The sequence below is a fragment of the Rattus norvegicus genome, chromosome 7 (assembly GCF_021556685.1).
Source record: "Rattus norvegicus strain SHRSP/BbbUtx chromosome 7, alternate assembly SHRSP_T2T, whole genome shotgun sequence".
Lineage (NCBI taxonomy): Eukaryota > Metazoa > Chordata > Mammalia > Rodentia > Muridae > Rattus > Rattus norvegicus.
Window position 1 is genome coordinate 22,939,574 of NC_141540.1, and position 19,739 is coordinate 22,959,312.

At 44.4% G+C, this 19,739-nt stretch overlaps 1 pseudogene; it reads left to right on the forward strand.

The window, feature by feature from the left end:
* Positions 1-341: 341 nt before the first annotated feature.
* On the forward strand, positions 342-19,544 carry LOC148004524 (nucleolar RNA helicase 2 pseudogene; annotated as a pseudogene).
* Positions 19,545-19,739: the final 195 nt, after the last annotated feature.

The window sequence follows — 19,739 nt, forward strand, 5'->3', positions numbered from 1 at the left end:
ACCAGAGGAAAATGCATTTGCAATTAGTACTCATCAGGTGACACATGAGCTGATGCCCAGGGACATCCATCCCTGAACTACAGAGGCTGTCCTTCTCTTGCTTTTCATATGACGGGGGCTTCATTCTATCAGCACTTCAGTGCATGCTAAACTCACAAGCTACAGACAGGAGGCCTGTCTCTAAACACAATTCCTAGGTGTGAAACGGTTTGCCATTTCAATCTTTGGAAGAATCAAGATGGAACTCTTTTGAACTGCAAGAGGTAAAACAACCCCGAGAGTCCTGCCTTCATTCTATCCTCTGCAGTTTGCAAATAGATTGCAAGCACCTTATTACCAAAATGGCAAGGGATCTGCTCCTGAACTTTGCTGCAGCTCGCATAAAGGACAGCCACAGAGTGACACTGGGAAGCCTCACTGTATCTGGGGCTCTCATTCATGGGACAGCAGAAGAAAATGTTAAGCATGGAGACAGTTTCCCCCATGACATTTCTTCAGATAGGTGTGGTTCTAAACACAGCAGCCTGAACAGGCATGAACAGAATCAGTGCTTCTTAAATTATTGGGAAAAATTGAAGGAAAAGGAATTTTGAGGATAGAAAAATATATGGCCATGGACCAAGTCTTTGTGAAGGCCTTCAGCCAAGCCCACATTTATGGCATGATCCAGTAGTATTAAGTATGTCTTCATTATTTTCTCATACTGTCACTTCTGCACATATGATATGTGTGTAATAGAAGTCACAGCACATGGAGGGCTGAGGTGATTTGGCCTGCATAGTTCTCACTTGGAATAGTCTGTGACTTTTCCTCACTCATCTTTGGTTTCTCAATATCTTCTAGCAGAGGCCTCTCTGGGGCAACTGGTCAAAAATTGGTACATGAGGGGGTTTATCTGGCAAGGTAAGGGACATGGAACTTTGTGGGTTCCTGTTAGGATGTTGTCCTGCAGCTCACCCTGTGTGTTCCCTATACAGAGGATGTGCCCTGTTCTCTTATCCCAGACAGCTTCCTGCCCAGACTGCACTCAACATTACCATTGCATGACTCCCTCAGGACAAGGTCTGGGGACCAAAAGGGTTCAGGTTCACAAGTTACGGCTCTAGCCTTTGAGAAGAACAAAGTCAAACACTTGATGCTGCTGTCTGCATAAGCAGCTGGTTTGGGCTTTGTTTGGGGGTTGGGGGTAGTATTGAATGCCACTGCGGTCTCTTCAGATAGTTTCTGTTCCCTTTCTTCACACAGTTAGCAAGGTTCTTCTGCCAGGATTAATATTCAGTTACTTTTCTTTAAGAAAACAGATGTTCTCATGGCACAACCCTTGAAAGTTGAATTCAGATGCTGGAGAACATCAATATCAAAACAATGTAGTAAGAAGCTTCTCTGTGCCTTCCTTGCCACTATATGCTTTTCAGGTCCCTGCAAGGCCATGGTAGGATAATTTACAGAGTCAAGCCTTCACAGCTATACAGGAAAGCAGCATGTACTGAATGCCCAGGTTCTTCTTTCTGAAGAGATTGGCCATTAATTGAGGTTGAGAATTTTCCTTGACCTCTGCTGAGATATACAGGAAAAATCCCACCATATGGAGGTGAAATTGAGACAAGATAGGTACATAAGAGTCATTTCGTTTTACAGGGGAAAAAAACCACATCTCCCTGGACTATAGGAACCAAACCCCAGTCCAAAGCACAAACATAACCACACGGTGTTTTCCTTTTTTTTCACTTATACTTCCCTCATGAATGATCCATGAGAACAGGACCTGGAGAGGTGGAGAGTGTCCCTCTCAATACCTCAGCACAGTGCCTGTCTTGACTGTTGCCTTCAGAGCCTTTTTCTTCCTAGTGACAATGATCAGCACCTATGTAGGAGATTGAATTAGGTTGGTCCCCCTAGGGTCACGTGCTTCAATACAATTCCTAGTTGGGACAACAGTTTAGGAAGAATTAGGCAGTATAGTCTGGGGAAGAGCAGTGTCCCTGGGGCTGGGTTTACAGGTCTCAAAGCCCAGGCCATTCCAATTGATTCTATCTCTGCCTCCCACTTGTGATCCAAGTGAGCTCTCAGCTGTTCTGTTCACAATGGTTTTGATGATACCAGTAGATACTCAACTTGTAAATGAGTTTAAAGCACACATTCACTTTTATACGTTTGCTGCCGGGGTCCTGGTGTCTTTTTGCAGCGAATGTAAGGAACATGCAGACCTTAGTAGCTATTGCTTTAGTGGATCCAATGCACTGAAATTTACTTGTTCAAAAGTCAAAGCCAGTGGATATTTTAGTGCTCTTTGCTGTCGAGTCATTAATATATATTTGTGAATGCTAAAGGCATGTTATTGAAGGGAAGGGCGATCCACTGTCCTGGACACTTGGAGTACTTATAAATCTCAACCATTACAAACATGAGCGGTGATCCTGCTATCAGAGGCTTCAGAAATGCAGCTTATCCAAGCTGAAGCCAGTGCTGGCTGAAGCAAATAGAGAACAACTGCCCAAGTAACCCTTTCTTCTAAGTGACCCCACATGCTCTCCTGAGCATGGAGCACCTGTGAAGTCAATGTTGAATAAGATAGACTCAGGTAGACTAATTCTGTGGTCTTTGCTAATTCCACATCTGGGTTACACAGGTATTTGTTTACGTCTTCTCAGGCAATGCCACCTTGGTGCACATATAATGCTTTAAAGAAAAAAGATACAGGAATATTGATAAGAATATTTCATTTAGATCCTAGTTATCATGCTCTATTAGCTTCATATGTCAGTCTGCAATTTGCAAAATGTATTGATGTTTAATGTCTCAATAAACAATGTCAAGATAGTGGCGATACTTTATGTCCGGCACTCTCTGCGAAAATAGTTTTCTTTGACTCCTCCACTTGCAGCAGGCCCTCCTCTATTCTGAGGTCAAAGAAGTTTCCTACAGCAACATACTGAGTATCTAGGTGGAAAGGCTTTGATGTAACGAGGACCTGGTATAGATTAATTGTAATAGGATGGTGTAATGTACAAGGTCAATGTTGTGATGAACACTGCCATACAAGCATACCATTTCATTTCTTAATGCTTCCTGCCTGTTTTGGAGGACCTAGGTTCTTGGAAGATATGGGTGGGTGGGGGGTTGTGGCTTTTCTTCAGAGACTTTTGAAATAACAGAAAGGAAACAGGAAACAACAGGGAAGCTCTCTCTTATGCCCATTCTGATGAGACACCCAATTTTCTGAGAGGGTGATGAAGGTTTCCTTGTCCAAGTCTTCCTTAGGCAACAGTGGAATTTCCTGTTCTGATGTGCTCATGTGTTCACAGGGGCAGACCCATCTACAGAATACAGGGCACAGGCAGTATCTGCTCCTCCTCTTGGGACAGTGTAGAGCAATGGAAAGCATGGGAGCTCTTCTTGCCCCCTGTGTCCTGACAGAGTCAGGGCAGCAGGTCCATGCTCTCCTGAGGGCTGGTAAAGGAGGAGGACACTGTTGGGCTCACAGGCCCCTCCGTTGGGTGGAATACAAGATATGAAGGGGTGTGCAGGAGTCGGGGTGGTGGAGCACCTGGATCCACAGGCTTGGATGAAGTCTTAGATCCATGCTCACATCTTGTGTCTGTTCTTCTAGAGTAGTTAGGGCCCCATCTTTTCCATTTACTTTTCTGGGGATTCCAGTTACTTGACATAAAACTCCATGATTCAAAGCCTGTCCAAAATGTTAGAATCTGGAGAAGTCACAGTTTACATATTAACTTCACATTCATTACCCATGAATGTCCCTCAATGTTTTCTATGGAGGAACTCAACTTTGGGGAAATTGTATCTGGGGATTTAGACTTCAATTTGCCAGGAGAAGTGAGTTGCAATGTCATAGGTCCCTGTGACAATATTTGTCTCTTCCATGGTGTTTACTCTCAGTGCCTGTGAACATGTGGTCAGGTAATATAAGAGCATGCCCAAACTGTCCGCATCTGCCTTTTTTGCCATCAAATGGCTCATCTAGTGTGAGGTCTAGAGCATAATTCCCTTGGACCCATGCTGCCTTTTCAGGAAGATGCAAAGTCTGCATTGAGGTTCAGGTCATCTCTGTCTATTTCTCATCAACCTCTGACTTGCTGAGGATATTCTGGTGTTTATGTCTGCACAGACCAAGTTAAGGCTATGTCAGTAATTTATGGCTGTCACTATTTGCACAAATATTTTTGCCCCTTCTTCCTGCTTGGGGCCTCCTCCATTATTGGTTCAAGAAGTCCCCTGCTGGAGCACACTCAGTATTTACATGGACCCCCTTTGTCATTAGTAGGTCCTAGAAGAGGCTAATGATTATAGCATGGTATAGTGAAGAAGGTCGAGGAAGTGATGCACCATCCGGTACTTGCCTAGAAACTCATGGGTTCTGTGTCCTGCCTTGTCAGAGGACCCATATTCTTGAGACATATGTAGTAGGGTTTTGTCCTCAGAGACTCCTTCAGAGAGGAACAGGAAATCACCGATATCTTGCCCAGTCCTTGAAGCACCAAATTCTCTGAATGGTTCATGAGGGTTCCTTGTGCAAGGATTCCTTAGATGGCAGGGACATTGTCATTTCTGGTGTGCTGATGCAGACACAAGGTGCAGACACATCTTGAGAATGGAGGGCATAGGCTGTATCTCTGCTCTTCTTCTTGAGAATATGCAAAGCAAGGTCAGGCATGGAAGCACTTATTGCCCCCTTTTTGCCTGACAGTGTCAGGGCAGAAGTCCTATGCTATCCTAGGGCTGGATATGGAGGAGGCCAAAGTTGGGGTCACTCTCCAGTCTCTTTGGTGGAAGAAGAGAATAAAGGGGTGTATTCATGATAGGTGTGGCATAGGTCACGGATCTCAGGGCTGACGGAAGTCTTAGATCCACGCTCAAATGTCTTCTGTCCCTTTTCTTGTGAATTTTTATTTGTCCACATCATTTTGCTAAATTTTTCTTTTTTATGGAATGCAATGCCTTGAAAATATAGAATTCCATCCTCAGAACCTGGCTATAATGTGAGAATCTGGATAGGTCACAGTCGAGATAATTAATCACATTTCTTTTACCCAAAAATGTCAATATTTTGAATGGAGGGCTTCTTTTACAGAAACGCTGTGGGTCTGCAGAATTAAGTTTTCATTGGTTAACAGAAGTGAGTTGCAATGTCATAGGTCGCTGTGACAATCTATTTCTCCATTCCTTTCATGCTGCTTGCTCTGAAGTGGTGGGACCCTGTGGTGATAAAATAAAGTAACCTGCACAGACTCGCCACATGTGCCTCCTGGTTCACCTAATGTGAGCTCTGAGGCATGAAATCCTAGGTCTCATGCTGCAACTTCAGTAAGGGGCGGGGTCTGCCTTGATGGTCAGGTGAGATGCTATAAATTTCACATTATCATCTCCATCTTTTCAGATATTCTTGCATTTTATATCTGAATGGAGAAGGTCAAGGGCATGGTACTACTTTATGGCTGCCACAATTGCTGAAAATATTTTCTTTGCCTCTTTTTCCTGGTTGGACCCTTCTCCATTATTAGGTCAAGGAGTCCCCTGCTGGGGCACACTCAGTATCTTCATGGACCCCTTTGATCTTAGTAGGCCCTAGAAGAGGCTAATGCTGTTACGATGGTATAGGGAAGAATGTGAACAATGCGGTGCTCACTCCCATACTTTCTTACCCATTCATGGGGTTCTGTATCCTGCCTCTTTCACAGGACCCATATTCTTGAAAGTTATATAGCAGGGTTTGGTCTCAGAGATTCCTTGATGTAACAGATCCTTGACAGGAAATCCCTCCTTTTCTTGCCCAGTCCCTTGAATCACCCCATTCTGTAGGTGTTAATAAGGGTTCTTTGTGCAAGTATTCTTTAGATGGCAGGGGCACTTCCTCCTCTGGTGTGCAGACACATGGGGCAGACCTCTGTTGTGCATGAAGGGCACAGGCAGTATCTCTGCTCATCTTGGGACAATGTAAAGCAATGGCAGGCATGGAAGCACTTCTTCCCACACTGTGGCCTCAATGTGTCAGGGAAGCAGGCCCATGTTCTCCAAGGGCTGGTTATGGAAGAGGCCAAATTTGGGGTCACTCTTTGCTGGAAGAAGAGAATAAAAAGATGTGCTCATGATAGGTGTGGCATAGGGCATGGATCCCCAGTCATGATAGAAGTATTAGATCCATGATCAAGTACCTCCTGTACCTGTTCTTGTATATTTGAATTTGTCCCCATCTTTGGTATAGTTTTATTTTTTCAAGGATACCAATTTCATGGAAATAGAAAACTCCATGCCTCAGTGCATGTGTACAATGTGAGATTCTGGATAGATCACAGTCGAGATACTTACTTCACATTTCATTTAATTACACAAGAATCTTTCTTAATGCTTTGAATGGAGGGCCTCATCTTTTTCCAAACTGTGAGGATCTGGTGATTCAGATTTCAAGTTGCCAGTAGAAGTGAGGTTTAATGTTATAGACTCCTGTGACAATCGTCTTCTTCATCTCTTTCATGGTGACTCCAGCAAAGGGATGGGTCCCTGTGGTGATAAAATAAAGGAGCACGCTTAGACTTTACCCATCTGCCTCCTTGCCATTACATGTCTCACCTAATGTGAACTCTGAAGCATAAAATGCCTTGGTCCCGTGCTGCCTTTTCAGTAAGATGTGCAGTCTGCAACGAGGTTCAGGACATGCCTGTTTTATTTCGAATCAAGCTCTGAATCTCTGAGGACAATCTGGTGCTTTATATCTGGATGTCAAGGTTCTGGCAGTACGTAATGGCTTCAACTATTTGCAGAAATATTTCTTTGCCTCTTTTTCCTGCTTGGGTCCTTCTCCATTTTTAGGTCAGGATGTCCCCTGCTGGAGCACACTCAGTATCTACATGGACCCACTTTGGCATTACTAGGTCCTAGAAGAGGCTAATTGGTGTAGCATGGTATAGTGAAGAAGGTCAAGAAGTGATGCACCATCCCGTACTTGCCTAGAAACTCATGGGGTTCGGGTCCTGCTTCTTTCATAGGACCCATATTTTTGAAAGTTATATAGTAGGCTTTCATCTTCAGAGACTCCTTAACACAACAGATTCTTGACAGGAAAACCCTGATACTCTTGTCTAGTCCCTTGAAGCACTCAATCCTCTGAGGGTTTACTTAGAGCTCCTTGTCTAAGAATTCCTTAGATCGCAGGGGCATTTGCTCTTCTGGTATGCTGATGTGGACTCAGTGGGTAGACAAATCTCCAGAATGGCAGTCTCTGTGTTCCTTCTCTTGGGACACTGTAATGTAGTGGCAGGCATGGAAGCACTTCTTGCCACTACTGGCCTTATTGTGTCAGGGCAGCAGGCCAATGCTCTCCTAGGGCTGGATATGGATGAGGCCAAAGTTGGGGTTCCTCCCCTTTCTCTTTGGTGGAGGAAGAGAATAAAGGGATGTGCTCATGATTTGGGTGGCATAGGGCATGTAAGCCCAGTAATGACAAAAGTCTTAGACCCATGCTCAAGTGCCCTCTGTTCCTGTTCTTTTAAATTTAAATATGTCCCCCATCATTTTGCTGTAGTTTTACTTGTTCAAGGATTTAATTTCTTGCAACTATAAAATTCCATACCTCAGAGCATGTCTACAGTTTGAGAATCTGGATAGGTGACAGTCGAGCTAAGTACTTCACATTTCCTCTCATTACACAAAAATGTCTCAATGTTCTCAATGGAGGGCCTTATTTCTGGGTAAACTGTAAGGATTTGGTGGATTAGGTTTCTGGTTGCCAGAAGTGAGTTGCAATGTCATAGGTCTCTGTGACAATCTATTTCTGATCTCTTTCGTGGTCCTTCCACTGAAGAAAGGGGACCCTGTGGTGATATAATGGAGTAGCATGTCCACACTCTACCCTTCTGCCTCCTTGCCATCCTGTGGTTCCCGTAGTATCAGTTCTGGAGCATAAAATCCTTGGTCCTATGCTGCCATTTCAGTGAGGGGCAGTGTATGCGGTGATGGGCTGGTGACGTCTATGATTTTACATAATCCACTGCATCTTTTTGGGTATTCTCGAATTTTATGCCTGGATGGACAAGTTCAATTTTTGTGGCAGTACTTTATTGATGCCCATAAGTGACCAAGTATTTTCTATGATCTTCCTTCTGCAACATGCCCCCCTCCACAATTTGGTCAAAGACGTTTCCTTCTGGAGCATTCTCAGAAAGTAGATGGATCTTCTCTGATGTTCCTAGAACCTATTAGAAGCTCTTGATATTAGAATGGTATAGTGTTTCCACTGTTGGTATTTGTGGCTGGATCCTTCCAATGAGATATTTCATGACCTCTACAGTTTTATGATCACTAAGGCCTGTGGTTTTGTGTTGCAGGCTGGATTCATGGTCTCAAATGCATGCTGGTCATTTGGGAAAAGTATCATGTAATGATTCCTGAGTTGTTTTTTTTCCTGTGGTGCTGGCCCTAAGGCTAGGTTTCTTGGATGGTTCCTGACAGTACTTTACACAATTTAAGGCTTGCATCCCCACCTTCTTCCTGATCTATTAATTTTTCAATTATGTATGTTCTCATCATTGAACTTTGCTCGTTTGTCAGACAGGGTCGCTCAGAACTCGACATAACTTAGATTCCATCAGATACTCCCATATCTACACAAATATCTCCAAGACACTACCTGACATACCCTTACCTAACTTTATAAGAAACTGGGGATAATTCTACCCTGATATAATTATACTGAATTTTCCTATCTTCTACTGTTCTCACACTTCATCTGAATGGTTTTGAGAGATGTCAATTTTGAGATATTGGTTCTGGGCCCCAAGAGTATTTTTCTTCCAGTTAAGAATTTTAGAGGAAGTCAGGGAAGCACTTGCCCAGAGGTATTCTACATTCTGGGAGAAAGGCAGTTTGCGAGGGATGCCCTCTATTTGGACAGGAACGTAATTGGAGATAGACAGTCTATTTACAAAAAAGAAAGGCAGTTGACAACAGATTTCATATGTACATGGAGGTAGGCAGTTGGAAAGAGATGCTCACTGTACAATAAAAAGGCATTTGGAGAGAAATGCCAATGTACAGATGAGATGGCAGTTGGTGTCAATTTTGGATGTTCCGCAGCTCTTCTCACAAATGTCTAGAGTTGACACTTGGATTGTCGCTAAGTTTGTCTCACTAATGGAGGCATCAACCAAGGAGATGGGAAAATACCTGCGGAGAGAACTGCCACATAGTAGAAGACTTACTCCCAATTTTAGTAGTTAAGTGCCCTCTGTATTCAGATATTCCAAAATTAACCCTCCTAATATACATAACCTTCTCTAGAAATCCTTCCATGTTCCTGTAGAATGTTTTCCATTAGACAGACACTGGGACCCCTGAAGACCTCAGGGAATATACAGGTCTGATTTTCCTTGCCTAAGTTTAAGGGACTCAAAATGTATTGAGTAACTTGAGCTGACAATTCTGACCACTCATTTCCAAACATTTGAATATATGAACCGACTCTTTATGGAACCATAATATAAAAGATGTTCATTTTGAACCACATCCCCCATAGGCAGGCTGGGGCCTCCCTTACTCCAGCAGAAATAGGCTTGAGGGGTTGCTGGACAAAGCAACATCTAGTGCTCCTGTTCTCCATGGGGCCAAGTGGCTGCATCCTTTATGGAGCATGAGCTGAGGCCACAGTATCTCAGCTCCACGTCTCAGGTTACTGCCTTACCTACTCCACCCCAGTGTACTTTATGTAGCCTTGTTAGAACTGAGAACGGAGAGACACAACAGTAAAGAATGGCAACTGCAGACCTCACCCATTAGGAATAGAAGGGTAAACTTGGTGGACAGACACAGATGGCTCAGCAGAGTGTTTACTTTCCTCCTGCCATTTCGGTCACAGTGAAGAGAAGGTGACTGAGGGAGGACAACAACAGGTGAGCTAGGGATATTTCTCAACAACAACAACAACAACAACTACAACAACAACAGCAACAACAACAACAACAACAACAACAGCAAGTGACTTTGTGATAGGCAGAGGACTCTGAAAGTATGGCAAGGCCTGTCTGCTAAGGCTAGGGTACATGTAGTGGCTCTGGCATCTTCTCAGCTGGCTGAAGAAACAGGACATGGTTAATGGAGGAGAGAACAGAGTTCATGCAAGAAAGATCCAAATCCTCCTGGACTGGGACAGGAAATAAACTTGAAATTGGGACATCTGTGTCTGTGATGAGAGTGAAAAGACAATAAAACCTAACTACCCCTAAAAAGGAGAGCAGAGTATGTGGGTCTGTCTGGCAAAACGTCCAGTAGTCTTCTAGGTGGGGAGAGGGGATTATTGGAAAGAGAGAAAATAAAGACTCAGAAACAAAGTTTATCAATACTGGGCATATGCACAAAAATTCCCCTACATACAGCAAGGATACATGCTCCATTATGTTGATAACACCCTCATTTATAAAACCCAGAAGCTGGAAACAAACCAAAAGTCCCTCAGTAGAAAAATGGATGCAAAAAAAAATGATTCATTTACACAGTGGAATACTAGTCAGCTATTAAATAATATGACTTCATAAAATTCTCAGGCAAATGGATGGAGCTAGAAAATATGCTGAGTGAGGTAACCCAGTCACACAAAAAAAACCCACACTCTTTGTACTCACTGAAAAGAGGATATTAGCCAAAAAGCTCACAATACCCATGATAAAACCCACAGACCATATGGAGCTAAGGAGGAGGGAAGACCAGGGTGTGGATGCTTCAGTTCTGCATTGAGGAGGTTACAGGATTATTGCAGGAAGTGGAGGAATAAGGGGACCAGGGAGGGAGACAGGAGGAGGAGGAGGAAATAAAGGGGCAATATAAGATAGTGGAGGAGATGGTAAAGAGGAAGAGAGGTTTAGGAAATGGATAAAAATAGGTAATAGGCATGATGAACTGGAGATGGCCACCAGAGGGTCCCACAGACCAGGAAATGAGAGGCTCCTAGGACCACTGAGAATGGCTTTAGCCTAAATGTGCAGAGAACAGGGAGATAGATCCTGAAGAGACCACCTCCAGTATATAGGCACAGTCCCCAATGAAGGGCTGAGCTTGCCCATCTCAAAGTATTTTACCCAGAAATGTTCCTGTCCACAGGAAGAACAAGGACAAAAAAATGGAGCAGAGACTGAAGGAAGGGTCCTCAAGGAACTTTCCTACCTGGGAATCCACACTGTGTGCAGACACCAAACCTGAAACTGTTGCCTTTGTCATGAAGTACTTGCTAACAGGAACCTGGTTTGACTGATTCTTGGGAGGCCTGGTTAGCAATTGAGCAATGCAGATGTGGATGCTTGGAGCTAACCATCAGACTGAACTCAGGGACCCTGGTGGAGCAGCTGTCACAGGGAGTAGAGAAGGACAGGTTATTGCAACCCAATAGGAAGAAAAACATTGGCCTAACAAACAACCCAGTGGTCCCAGAATCTAGGCCACCAAATAAGGAGTGTACAGGGAGGGATCCATGGCTACAAGTACCTATTTGTCGAAGAAAATATTTTCCTGATAGCAAGGGGAGGATATCCCCTTGGTCCTGTAGAGGTTTGATTTCCCCAGCATAGGGAGAAACTGGAGAAGTGGGAGAGGATGGGAGGGTGGGCGAGCACCTTCATATAGACATGGCAGAGGGGTGTGAGGGCAGATGTGGGACAGGGGTTGTGGAGGGGTAACCTGGAAGTGAGATAGCATTTGAAATGTGAATGAATGGAATGCTTACTAAATAAAAGAAATGAAACAAAGAAAAGCAATGGCCAGGGCTGTTGAGTCCGTACCGCACGAGTCTCAAGGTTCTCCTGGACTTGACAATAGTTTATAGTATCATGGGAATCAAAATCCCCAGCCCACAGAGATGATGACTGATATGTATTCAGTATCTCTAAGCATATGGAGGCCTCTCTTTTTCTTCCAGTTCCTTCCTTTAAGATCAACAAACATTGATCCCATTAACATGAGCTTCAAGTGTGTCCCTCATAACCTTCCATGAAGCAGCAAATCAGGAAATCTGCTGGTAGACCCCGGTCTGATTGACTCTAGCAGACAGTCAGGCATTCATAAAAGAAGGCAAAATTTCTCCCCACAAGCAGGTGGGCCTTACCTCAGTAGAGTCACAAAGTTCCTGCTTGTACAGCATCTTGTATCCAGACAGAAAGCTAAACCGGAGCTAGGCACTATGCTAAGAATCAGTCTTGGGGTACGAGTTTTCCTCTTGCTTTCTGAGAATACATTCTCACCACTAATCTGTGTCCCATCCCTTGTCCAACTTTCATGGCCCCCTGGATCTCCCTATGGAGTTACCACTTGGAATGGTTGCTTTAGATTAAAGGTCCAAGCAAGGGTGAAGACCAGAATACAAAACAAATCATGGCTTCGTACTTCTCTATATACACAGACAGATGGAGAGGTATTGCAAATAATCTAGCAAAAGAAGACAGACTCCAAGCAGTTCATATGGTTACTGACCCTATGGATGCCTTAGCAGGTAGAGCCCATTCCACTGAGCCCCTGATTCAAATTATGCAGAGTTAACAAGTTAGAGGAACCCTGGGAAAAGCTACCAGAAGCACTGTCTTCCTAAACAGGCAGAGGCACACACACCTTTTCCTTGACAAACAGGATATGTCAGTCTTGTACCAGTGTGCATATACCTAGGGGAGGAAGCATTCTACCTCTTCAGATCCTATGTTCCATGAGGTACAAATAAAAGGGTCCTTCCACCTGCAACCACAAATGAGATATTCACTCAGAGGTCCTGTGGACCCACTACAAGCTGAAGCCGAACTCCTAGTGTCCATCTGGATGAGCTGAGCTCCAATGTCCATAAGAGATACGACCAAGGAAAGAACCTAGAATGTACCTTGTCCTCACGTTGGTTCATGGCTAGACATCTTGTCTGCATCCACTGCAGCATCACCATGTCAAATCCTATTGTCCCTCCATCTAGATTGAGAGAGAGTCATGACCACAACTTCTCTGCTCTCTGAAAGAGGCTCTGTTGGCGTAGAGTCAGGCAGCAGGCTGGCAGCATTGAAATTAACCGTATTGAATGTGGTGCTAGTCCAGGATAACTGCCTAATTATTTGAGCTTTGTACTTCCACCTCTGTTGCCCCAGAGAAAGGCCAATACAGCATGGAACATGGACCTTCTCTGTAATCTTACTAACATAGGACCAGACATCATTCATCCCTGTTCCTCTCCTGGTGTCTCTGGCTTGCACTCTAGGGTCTCTCGTAATTTTAGTAGCATTTCTCTTACATAGTCATGGTTATTTTAAACCCTTTTGAGCAGTTTCCAGTAATCAGGTACTACTTCTAAACTCACATCTTTTAACCATTTTTAGATTCTTTTCCAAGATCTGAGGAAATAGCAAACAACAGCAAAGTTTCCTACTAGGTCCCATGAATTCTACCATGAGCTTGGCAAACACTGTCGAGGGCCTCATGGTCCTAGTAAGTGTTGGTACCTAACCAGTTTAGAAGGAAATAGGTCTGGAGAAAGGTGTAGGTATATTTTTGAGCTTGACTTTCTTGTCTAAAACAAGACAGCAACCAAATAATAATAACTGGGAACCAGAGCTCACCATAGAGGAGGGACAAAGGTCAGATTTATAGAGTGGGGCTGAAAACACAGATACTGGTTTTGTTTTTCATGAGTGGTATGAGCAATCCAAAATTACCAGTGCCCTGAAAGAGGGGCAAATATTTAGTCAGCTGTGTTCAGTGCAGGTGTGAGTTGTCTTGCACAAGAAAGCTGCTCCTCAACACAGGAAAAGTGGTCAGTGCAGCTGGGTTATCTTAGTCACCAGATTCCAAAGCACTGGGACCATTAGTTGGCTACCTGACTCCAAAACAAGGACACTGTATTTCAGACGTGCTCTGGAGGTTTTCATGCTAAAAAAGAGACAACATAAGCATGCTCTCCAGTAAAACTCCCATGAGGCATGTCAGACACTGCCCAACATTGCCTGGCACTGCCACCTGTTGCCCATTCAGTGGTGTGGACAAGAAAAAGACACCCTCCTCTGCCCTTGTACCTCACCACCTATGGCATGCATAACACTTGACTCTGGTGTGACTAGAACAGGAGAGCAGCCCCTGTCATTCACCTGCTAGAACACTCAGGAGTTCAGGTCCTTAACCTTGCTTGGGCAGCACAATAGATCTAGCCCTGGATAAATGGGCTGTGTATGAAAAGGCCCCAAGGGTTCTGTCTCTTGTCTGCTAGGCAGTGGTGAGGATGATGGAGAAACCCCTCTCCCCTTATTCATCATGATGTCTGTGGCAGGCAGGAGAGCTGGCCCTGTGCTCATGTGTAACAGACCTGGCCATGTCCTCACTCGCTGCAATACTCAAGAGACAGGAACTGGCGCTTCACCTGAAGAATAGGGTGTCACTGGCCATGTTTTCAGGGACTACAAGTTAAGCAGTCTCCTTGAAGGGTGCTAAAGCCATCAGCCTGACAAGATACTTCTCAGGCACAAATCCAGGACTTTTAATTGACACCAATATCTAGCTATTGGTGAACTTCTGGAGTGCATGCAGGGTCAGTTTTATAGATCTAAAAGTCCAGAATGTCTATGATACAGATAACCACCATGACAACAAAATGTCTGAGAAGAGGTCCATTGAAATTCCAGTGTTGATAGAGTAGCTGAAGCCTCATACCACACCAAACAACCACCATAATGAAATTTGCAGATGAGAAGGTGTGAATGCCATGGTGACATAGTATAGCTTCCACAACAATCATTTTCCACTATTATTGGGGAAGATGGCATGGGGTAAGTACGGACAGGAGAGGAGAGGAGAGGGAGATAGTGAGATTGTGTCTTGTGAAGGGAAATATATACACACACACAAACACACACACACACAGAGAGAGAGAGAGAGAGAGAGAGAGAGAGAGAGAGAGAGAGAGCACACTGACAAGTGAGCAGGCGAAATTGAATAATGTTAAGCACTAGAAAGATCTTTAAAGCCAAAGTGGTAGTTAACTAGTCAATGTCTGAGAAATGGCGGTGTTGTTTGAAATACAAACTCACAGTGATTGTCAGCGTATGCATGAGAGTAAGCAAGCTCGTACCAGAGGGAATCTTATGAACAAGGAAGTGGGGATAAGGACTGGAAATCCAACTACAAAGTGAGAGACCATTGGCACTTGACAGCTGCTGGGAGAGGGAAAGGCTGTTTTTGATGCCAAACCCTGAGAGGTCAATGATTCTCCAACTCACACTTCATGACTGAGATTAGTTGGGTAACAAAAACTGGACCTGATCGAGAGATATGAAGGTAAAGGGAGAGGAGGAGGGAGGGGGAAAGGGAAGGGGAGGCAGAGGAGGAGCAAAACAGGGAAGGGAGGGAGAGGGAGAGGTTGAAGAAGAGGAGGAGGATCAGAGGGGATGAAAAGGAGAGTGAGACTGGTCTTCAGTCTGGACAAACCAACCTCTGTTGACTAGTTTTGTTCTTGATGCTTCCCTAGGACACTTTCAGAGGCACAGTGCCATTACCTATACTCAGCTGGAGCCCTGTTTTCTACATCTTCTGACTCCTGGATCCCCAAGGGCTGTGACTGATAGGGCACACATGGGATTAATAGGGGACTAAGGGGCATTTGAGGACTCCCATCACTGAAGAAGGGTTCATCGTTTCTCAGAACTGCATTCACGGCTGTGATTTAATAGAGCTCATTGATGACAGGTTGAGTGTTTTCAGCTTTGCAGTGTGCCTAGCATTATGTCTTCATCTGCATCATGACTGTGATCCATATGTAATGTCTCACTAGGAAATATTTGATTGCAGAAGAAGGAAACCACACTAGCTGTGTGTAATTCTTGTTCCCAGTGGTTCAGCTTTTATCCATACTTAGAGGATCAGAACTTGTAAGATGCTCAACCACAGGTGCAGAGACCATCACACCCAGTTAGCACAGTGTCTGGTAGGGGAATCCACCTAGAGATGTAGATTCACAGGTCACCTCCACCACTGAGGCTCTAGTCAGGACCCGGAGCTGATTTACCTTAGATTCAGTTGAAGGAGATGGGGGAGGGGACAAAAATCACAGGAAGAGTCTGTGGTCTGAAAGACTTGCTTTCTCTGAAAAGTGTGGCAGGCATTGGTAATACTTATGTGACTTGGAAAGGAGAGTAGACACATGACTAATGGAATGACTCTAGAGCTGATAGGGAATTCTGTGACTTCCATTTCTCCTTCTGTGAGAAAATAATGAAGCCTTAAATAATGAATAACTTAAGGAATGGTTTGTCCTGGCTCAGATATAATTATGATATAGTATCTCAAGGTGGGAAAAGCAGGGTATTAGCAGAAAAAGCAACTGATTTCCCTGTGTTCATGGTCAGGAATCCCAGGCAGCAGATGCTTGAGAATCTTGTTGCTTTCCCAGTTTGATGCAGCTGGAAATAAACCCCAAGGAAATGTTCCAAAAATAATGCAGGATGGACCTTATGTTCCTTAGAGAAAAACATCTCAAAAACACAGATACTTGCCCAAATGTTTGCACCTAAGCGCCTGTCACAGTCACCAAGAAGGTTGATTTCTGGGAAGCTAAGGAGCCCATAGAAAGAAGTACTTTACGTTCAGAAAGTTTATTGTTTGATCAAGACAAATGCTGACCAAAAAAGGAGCTGGGAGGACACAGAGCACAGAGCTTGGAAATTGCGTGTGTTTGTTTGTACTTGCATGGCAAATGTAGGGGCACTATTGGAGGTGTGTGCTTGTTGGAATACGTGTGTAACTGTATGCGTGTGTTTGGAGATTCTCCTCCTATCTGCCTGGAAGGAGTTTTCCGTTTGCCTTTGGAGCATGATGTACAACACTCAGCGCCTCAACTGCGCTGCCTGTCTAGAAGTTGCCTAACTTCCCACCATAATGATTTGGACGGAAACTCACAACCATTGAGCCAGCCACAAGAAAATATTGTACATGACAAGGCAGTAATATATTACCTTTGTCATGGCGTGTTTTTACAGTAGTAGAAATTCTAACAGAAATTGCAGGGGAAGTAAGCATCATCTCTTTCCAAGGGAATAAATTATTGAGAGATGCAGAGTGGATCACAAGTAGAAGGCTGCTGTGTCGCTCTCTCTCCTTTGCACACAGTTGAAGGACTGTCAAACCTGCATAGCTCACACTGAAAAATTCCAGGAAACTCCGCAGTGCATCCAAGTAGGGAGAAGACAAGGCTGAGGAGAGCAAGGAGATGCTGCCAACGCAAGCAGGAGGAAAAGTAGAAAGGAGAAGCCAAAATCGAAGACAGAAGAAGCAACGAAAGGAATGGAAAAGACTTGTTCCTCCAAAGCAAAAGCAGTGAAAGAGAAAGGGCCTTCTGAAGTTGATGTGTGTTCTGCTAAATCCAACAAGGCCAAGAAGGAGGATGAGCCTCAAGACCACAATGCTTGTAAAAGCAAAACATCCCAGAAGAAAAGGAGTCCCTTGAGAAGAAAACAGCCAATGGGAAAAAAATAAAACAGAGACAAAAACCAGGAAGTTTCTGAAGCAGAGGCAGACATGCCCAAGCCCAAGGAGAAGAAAGGGAAAGAAGTTAATGAGACATGGGAGAGAAGAGCCCAGGCTCAAGAATGTCCTCTCCCATTCCGAACCAAACTCCAACTCCAGGGATGCTCCTGGGGAAGAAAATAGTAATGAGATAGAAAAGGAAATACTCATGGAGAAGAAAGGATTCTCTCTAATTTTCCCATACGCGAAGAGACTGTCAAGCTTCTCAAAGCTCAAAGCTTGAGGGGTGAACTACCCGTTTTTTCTAAAAGCCAAGACATTCCATCATGTATACAGTGAGACAGACTTCATTGCCCAGGCATGGACAGTAAGCAGGAAGACCTTCTCCTTTGCCATCCCTTTGACTGGGTAACTTAAAGGTGGACTTCAAGAGAGGAAGAGAGGCCAAGCCAATCAGATACTAGTGCTGCACCTACAAGAGAATTAGCAAATCAAATGAGCAAAGACTTCAGTGACATCAATAAAAGTATCAGTGTTTTTTATGGTGAAACTCCCTATGGTGGTCAACAAGAACAAGTGCAGAGTGGGATATCCTGGTTGGGACCCCAGCTCGTATTGAGGATCACTTGTGGAATGGCAAGCTAGATCTCACCAACCTTTAACATGTTGTCCTAGATGAAGATGACCAGATGTTAGATATTGGTTTGAAGATCAAGTGGAAGAAATTTTATGTATAGCATACAAGAACGATTCTGAAGGCAACCCGCAAACATTGCTTTTTCTCTGTAATCTGCTCTCATTGAGTATTTAATGTTGCTAAGAAATACACAAAACCAACATATGAACCGGTGGACCTGATTGGAAAAAGACTCAGAAAGCAGCCTTAACTGTGGAGCACAGGAGACAGAGAGGACAGTGGTGAGTGGGGATGTGTTCCGAGGCTACAGTGGTCATCAAGGGGACATGTTCAACTTCTGTGAAACCAAGAACAGTGGCAGGAGCTGTCACAAAAAACATGCATAAAGCAGGAATGCCCAGTCCTTACATGGGGACATTCTGCAGAAGCAAAAGGAAATCACCCTGAAACGTGCTGAAATGGCAATTTCGTGGGTTTACTGGCTGCAAGTGGGTTAGACATCCCCGAGGTTGACCTGGTTGTTCACAGCTGTACACCAATGGAAGTGGAGTCTTTGATCTTTCAATAAGAAGAGGCAGAGCTGGAAGGATAGGGGTTTGAACTGCTTTTACCAAAGAAGAGTACCAGTTACCCCAGGTGGAGTGGAAAACCAGCACTAAATTTGAGTGGATAGGTCTTCCTTCTGAAACAAATAATGAAAGCCTCCAGCAAAGATGCCATCAGACTATTGGACACTGTGTCCCCACTGCTGTTGGCCATTTCAAGTGGTCAGCTGAGACGCTGACTGAGGAGAAAGGAGCTGTAGAGACCTGGTAGCTGCTCTATCTCCACAGATCAGGGGCCACATCGGTCGACCAGTGCTCCCTGATCCACTGCCCAGCAGCCTTTGAGACCATGTAACTGCAGTGCTTTGTTGAGATGTCCAACTGAGCTATGCTTGGAAGGAACTTGAGGAGCAGCTAGGCAAGAACATCGATGCCAAAATAAAGGGGATGGTCTTCCTCAAAGGAAAACTGGAAGTTTGTTTTGATGTCTGCACTGAAGCAGACACAGAAACACAGGTGAAGTGGCACGGTTGGAGATGCTGGCAGCTCACCGTGGCCACTGAGGAGCCAGAGCTGAAAGGACCCCCAGAAAGATATCAAGGGGGCAGGGGCAGCAGATGGCAGCCATGGTGATTTCATGGGACAGCAGGGTGGAAGCAGGAACTTCCTGGATCAGGGCAGGGACAGCAAGGAGGAAGTAGAAACTTCAGAGGACAATGACCAAGAGGTGACAACAAAAGGTACCAGATCCACAATCAAAGGCCAGAAGTGGAGTTTATAGTAAAGTATTTGGTCAATGAGTAGAGCCAAGAAGAAACTCTTCACAATGGGCACCCCAGGGTCCCTCCTGCTCTCAAAGTCCCCAGTGCTTCATTCCTTTTAGATGATTTACCAGCTCCCCTTCCTTGCAGAGAGGTTTCTGACCTGTCTGAGTAACCGTCATTCTGTCTTCCTTTTGGAAAGAAATAGGAATGGATGGATGAATGAGTGAATGAATGAATGAATGCATAATGTGAGGACAACAAAGTAATCGATCTGATATTGGGCCCTCAATGCACTTCCCAGGTGCTGCTCCTCTA